The 6,685-nt window shown below is 47.5% G+C and overlaps 1 pseudogene; it reads right to left on the bottom strand.

The window, feature by feature from the left end:
* Positions 1–244: 244 nt before the first annotated feature.
* LOC109455155 (thioredoxin-related transmembrane protein 2) lies at positions 245–6,181 on the bottom strand (annotated as a pseudogene).
* Between the last annotated feature and the right edge of the window lie 504 nt (positions 6,182–6,685).

The following is a 6,685-nucleotide window of genomic DNA, read 5'->3' as shown; positions in this document are numbered from 1 at the left end:
TCAGCTCTGATGCGTCTTTTGGAGCAAAAATTAATATAAGACCCGGTCTTATATCGTATAAGACCGGGTCTTATATTAAAATAAGACTGGGTATTATATTTATTGTATTATATTATATTATATTATATTATATTATATTATATTATATTATATTATATTATATTATACCTGGTCTTATATTAAAATAAGACCAGGTCTTATATTAATTTTTGCTCCAAAAGATGCATTAGAGCTGATGGTCTGGCTAGGTCTTATTTGCGGGGAAACACGGTATCTCGGCCCATTGATTCAGTTCATTCAAGCTGAATTCTTGGATCACGTTCTCCTCAGAGAAAGTCCAAGAGATAGCTCATCCTTTTTTGTCAATCTGTGGCCACTGCATGACCTCCTTGCCACTTTGGAATAAGATCAGGGTAGGAAACTGCTTGGTGAGGGGTGATGTGCTCACTTTGTACCATGTACTAACAGTGTAGCATCCAACGTCCGCCTTCCCAAAATTTAGCTCTGTACTGTTGTACTGAGGGAGAGGTCCACATAGATTGGAGCAAATGATTGACAGTCGTTAGACCAATTGGCAAAGAACTCCACAATCCTACTGACCCTCTTGTCCTGCTCCAGCTCTTCGTCAATGGTTTTATCATTGAAGTACTTGATGTACTCAGGGCCTATGTACAGGGGAGGTTTGCACATCATTAGGAACATTATGCAGAGTATGAGGTAAAGCAGGCCCATGCAAATATCCAGGCGGAAGAAAAGAATTGCATTGCCCACCTTACTAAACATGAAGACGTTGCCTGTATGCTGCTCCATGGTGATAGATCTGCAGTTCTTCATCATCATAATGGCACTGTGAAATAGCAGGATTTCTACTTCTTTCCAGTCAAAATCACACAGGTTGTCATCTTTGCGTTGTGTGGAGAGAGTATGGTGGTGGTGGGGGGCAGCTTCCTCATAAGTAGAAGGCAGCAGAGAGCAGAGCAGACAGAAGGTAGTAAGGTCAGGCCAGCCATTGTGAAAGGTGTGGCACCAAATACACCAGAGCAATTAAAGGTTCAGGACCACCATCTTCTCTATGTCCTTTTTTATGCTTGGTATCTCCTTGTTGAAGTTCTCACTAAGTTCCTTGAGCATCCTTATAACTAGTGTTTTGAACTCTGTATCTGGTAGGTTGCTTGTCTCCATTTCATTTAGTTCTTTCTCTGGCATTTTCTCCTGTTCTTTCATTGGGGATGTGTTTCTTTGTTTCCTCATTTTGACTGCCTCTCTGTGTTTGTTTCTATGTATAAAGGAGATATGCTATGTCTCCCAGTCTTGGCTGGGTAGCTTTATGTAGAGGTGCCCTTGGGGCCCAGTGGCACAGTCTCTCTGGACACCTGTGCTGGGTGCTCTAGAAGTGTCCCTTGTGTGGGTTGTGTATGCCCTACTGTTATTGTTGAGTTTTGATTGCTATTGGCATGTCAGTGGGAGGGACTGACCTCAGGCAGACTGGCTGTGGGGTTTGGTCATGTCCACAGCTTAAAGGCTGCCATGTGGGGGTCTTACCCCACTGATTGGGATTCACCCCAGTGGGCTTTGGTGCCTGTTGAGACTGCCCTTTGGGTGTGTTGCTTGTGGGTCTAATTGGGTGGTGCTCTGCTGTGTCGGTCTGAAGCCGACCTCCAAGTATGTTAGTTCTGGGGCCTCTTGGAAGGGGCTCTGGTTCAGGCCCAGGTCATCCATTGCTTGTGACTGGCCAGTGACTACCTGGTAGGAGCTATAAAGTGATCTGTGGTTGGTCGCTGGCTGTACTAAACCTGGAGGTGTGTCAGAGAGGCCACACTGTGAACCTCGGAATGGCTGCCACCAGTATCAGGCCTGGGGTAGCTCTGCAAAAAGCCATAACATTCCAAGGCCTGCTGCCACCTGCCCACTCCTGTAAGAGTCAGCCACTGTTAAACCCTCATATGGTACATGAGTTGGGTGATGTGGGGTCTCAGAGTCACTAAAATGGGAAGAGTTATGGTCACCAGGGTGCTGTAGACTCTGGTTTGGTGCCAGTGCTGAGCCTGGAGCTACTCAGCAAAAGTCTCAGAGCACACTGAGGCCAGCTGCTGCTGCTCCCCATCTGGGGCCCACAGACCCCTGATAGTTGTCCAAGAAGGAGTGCAATGCAGGCAGGGCTGGCTGCAAGTGAGAAAGTGCCTCTGGCTTTGGGCATGAGTTGGGTGGGGTCTCAGGGAGTCACCAGAGTGGAGTGAAGAGAGCTCAACAGAACAATTCAGATTCAGATTTGGTCATTGGCATGGGGGAGGGCTCCACACAGGAAGGATGGCACCCACCTGCTGGCTGCATGGGCAAAGGACCCCATACAGGGAAAGTGGCAGCTGTTTCTCCAGTCCTCAACCTGAAGCCACACAACTCTATCTCTCCTCGTATTTCTCTGATACCCCCCAAGTCATTGTCCTTCCACCGTAGCCCAGGGTGAGTGCCTGTGAGTGAGTGCTCACAGGCCCTTTAAGAGGACGTCTGGGTTTCCCACAGCCTTCCGTCCCACCCAAATGGTCAGAATCCCAGCTGTTTTTCACAGCTAGATGTTGTGGGGGCTCCTCTTCCCGACACCAGTACTCTGGGCTGGGGAGCCTGGTGGGAGGTCTGGGGTCCCTCATTCCTCCTGGGGGAACCTCCATGGCCGAGATGTCCCTCCTGATTCTCTACTGCCACACACAGGTGTGGGGCCAGCCTGTGTCGCGTCTCTGCCCCTCTTACTAGTCTTGATGTGGCTTCTTAAAAACATCGTTAGTTATAGGATTTCTGTTCAGCTAAATGTCAGATGGTTCTCCAGGTTGATTGTTCTATAATTTAGTTGTAATTTTAATGTGTTCATGGGAGAAGGTGGGCCCAGTGTTTGTCTACTATCTCATCTTGGATCTCTGTAACAAATCCTATTTTAAATTATCCACAGCAATTTTGCTTCTCTGATCAAACCCTACCTGATCCAGTGAGTATAAGAGATTATATTTGTGGAGCCTCATTATGTGCAGGTACAGACGGTGGTCCCACCTTGTCTAACAGAGTTCACATGCAAATGGTGTGGTGGGGACCCTTAAAATCCCCATTTCAGAGTGGAGGGATTGAGGCCGCCACCAGTCCCTTTCTCTCCTAGGCTTTTCAGGTTGGGTTTGGGGTTAATGTATAGGAGGTAGGATTTGTGCACCTGACCACAGCTGGAGGAACAGCCTGTTGATCACAAAATTGGCATGATGCAGATTCAAAAGCTGCTTCCGGTTGCCATGGCCAGAAGTGAGAGATGCAGCAGTGTCCTTTCAATCCAGCAGATACTTATAGCCTGGCTTCTGTGAACTGATGGTGGGAAGAGATGCCAGGGAATCCCATTTCCCAGATTTGGGGGATACATTTGCCTTCAAAGGGGCATCAGCCGCACCTGGTCTTTAAATGATGTGGCCCCAGGGCCAGCCGGAGCTGCAGACATCTCCTGAGGAGTGGCGCCTTGAGGTGCAGCACTGGAAAGCCATTCCTGCCCTGCACAGGGGCAGACGCACAGCAGTCACTGAGCAGCCAGGCTGCGTGGATCTGAAGTGGGACGAGATGAGGAAAAACATCCAAAATTGAAGTAAAATATGCAACAATGTACATACTCATGTGAGGAAAACATGGGGACCAGGAGAAAGAACAGTAATGGAAACAGCAAATCTCCCAAGGCGTTCTCTTATAGAGTGATAAAATGAAACCTCCATGTCTGTCACCATTCAGAGTGCCATAATTTTATCATCCTTCCCACGCAAGGCTGTGCTATTTTGGGTTCTGTTATTTTTTGCCCCTCTCACCTCAGTATGCCCAAGATGTCTGACAAACGAACGAGTAAGAAAATGCTGTGTTTTCACCAGCATGGACGGGGAATTGATTACGGGAGAATGCTGCCTCCTCTGTGTCATCACGCTCTGCCCTGCAAAAAACTGTGGTTGAGGCAGAAGCCCAATGAGTTTGCCTGATATGGTCTTGTGCCAGGACCTGAAACCCTGTTGCTCTTCACTGGTATGATTTCTTCCCTTAGCCACAGATCCAAACAGAACAGAAAAGAATGCCAGCCACCCTTTTACAAAGACAGCATACCTCCCCTCTCCCTCACACAGTGTGCCAGAGATTCCTTATGTTCTGCTTTGTCAAATTTTCTTTGTTCAAAAAAACAACACAAGAAAAACACCCAAAAAACTTGGAACTCTTGAAGCCACGGAAGGAGAAGCCAGAGGAAATGGAAGCATGTGATATTATCTTAATACTATCTGTTCACCTAAGTTAGATATTTAATGAAATGAACAATTGAGAGCCTATCTAAACCAGGAGATGAGTGATCACTCGCCTGTATTTCCCTCCTTCCCTAACTGCCCTTTCGGCCAGGCCTCCCCCATTTCAGGATGACTGGTACCTTCATCACTGCATATGGGGAGACCAGAGCTGCAGGCTGGGCCCAGACAGGCCCTGGTATTGCATCGCTTCTCAACCTGTGTTGTCCAAGCTAGTGAGGTGCCAACTCTGTTTGGTGTAAGTCGCTCTTCCTATAACCCTGAACAGAGCACGAGAGGGCACACTGTTTTGAGAATGATATTTTCAGCAATGGGAGAAGCCATTACACTTAAGGAAAGAAGATGCCAGCTGTCTCCAGCAGCTGTGACTGAGACTCAGGGCACAGGACATGGTTGCAGACTGGGCACCCGTCCACCTGAGCAGCCATCTGCTGATATCAAGTCATTTCTCTTTGGAACTTGATGACACTTCACCTTAAAGAGGGAACTGAGCCAATTTGGGACAGCAGTGTAGGCCTATTCTAACTATGTTATGCTAACAAAATGTTGTGTTGCCCTAGGGAGTGTTGCAGCAACAGCAAAAGGGTGACTGTCTGGTTTTAATACTCCACCGCCAGGTGCCTCCAGCCCCTCTTATTTTTCCTAGCACCCCCCTTTGCCCCCCCCCACCCCCACCCCCACCCCGGGCAGATGGCTCTACATCCTGCCATTTATACGCTTCTCTGTGAGGGAATCAGACCTAAATGAGCCTTGTAATGCTTGTAAGATTTCTTTTACAGTATAAAAGGCATGAGTTCCTCTTTCCAAACCATTTTTAATCCTATCTCACCTGATTCTCCTCTAATTCTTTACTATTTTACTGTTCCTGTGCAAGCCATGTGCTCTCGGTTGCGTCTAAGCCCAATCATTTCTACCTGAAAAGCTCCTCCGATAGTTCCAGTTTTCCAAATTCATCCATTCTCGGGTGATGGAAGTGTCATGGCAGCTGAGTTATACTGAAGCGCTCATAGTTCTTCTCTTTCTTGATGAGAAATTTGCAATTTTCACACTGTGGCAGAGCAAATGGAACTGTGACTTATGATTCACAATTTATGTAGTTTGACACTTCTATCATGCTTCTCGCCAGCACAAAGCTTTCTTGCACTCAGCTTCATGGAGGGACGCCCGCAGAGGTGAGGGGAGCCACTGTGTGCCCACTTCATTCTTGAAGTTACGGTTATGGCAGATGTTTGTTTATTTAAATTTATTCACTCAACCAAAAGGCATTGTCTGAGCGGGGTGGGAGTCCCAGGGCTTGCAGAACTTTGCAGGAAAGACCGGGTAGATTCAGGGATTTGACTATGAAATGAGGAAGTCTTGAATACATTAGAGGACTCAAAATCCTGCCCAGCAAGAGCTTAGTTGTGATTGTCATGCAGCATAAAATTGCTGTATTTTGTGATATATTCAACCTCAGTTAACAAGCACCAGGAAATAGAATGTGTGTCCCTGCTGAGGTGACAATCTCTAGAAGGGGATCTAAATAGATCCCAAAGCAACAGCCAGCCACCCCAGGGGCTTCATTTGGTCTGCTTTCAAACCCGTCAATATAGGAGGTTTGTGTTGAAAGCAAATATGATTATACTGGTTTAAATCATTTAAAGACCAAATGAAATTTCACAGAGTTGGTTGAGGTGTTAAGCACAAATGTCTTGCAAGCTGACAATTAATTGCGACCCAGATTAAAGTGGGAGTGGGGCTGTTCGGAAGGTGCCGTACCTGTCGCATCCTGCTGGTGTGTGCAGTGGAGGAAGCACATCCCCGGGCTTTCTAGAGAAGATGAGGCCGCTATGACTTAAGTTCCCTGACTGCACAGGACAATGGGAAGGGAATTGTGTCAGCCTGAATACTGCATGCAGAAATAACTTCCCTGGCCAGGCCCTTTGATCCCAGGCTAGAAAGTCAAGGTTGGGTTATGTTCAGCGTGTATTGGGAGCTGCGCTCTCAAAACTGGAGGGTCAAGGTTATGGGGGAGGGATGCCAAGTCCCATGTCATGGCTGAGGTCATCCCAGGTACTATTCCCTCTGATGACCTGAAAGCTCCTCATCCAAGACGCTGGGTCCCCTTCCTTGCCTGAAATACTGTCACAAAGGGCCATCTCTCTGCTTAACCAGGGGCACACTGGCCCTCTTCAGAGCTGTGAACACCCTGCCAAGAGAAGACCCTAGACCTCAATGACCACTTGCCCCTGGCCTAGCGACTGCTTACGTGACCCTCAGGAGGTCAGACTAAGCCATTAAAAGAATAGCTAACCTGTTTCTTACTGATTGGATGACAGACTTGGTCGGGAATGCAAAACGGAGGGGCAGCTGGCAATGTTTGTCTGCATTGTAAAGAAATCCAC

This window comes from Rhinolophus sinicus, linkage group LG03, assembly GCF_036562045.2.
Source record: "Rhinolophus sinicus isolate RSC01 linkage group LG03, ASM3656204v1, whole genome shotgun sequence".
NCBI lineage: Eukaryota > Metazoa > Chordata > Mammalia > Chiroptera > Rhinolophidae > Rhinolophus > Rhinolophus sinicus.
The sequence above is the reverse complement of the archived record's forward strand: the minus strand, read 5'-3'. Positions and strand labels throughout refer to the sequence as shown.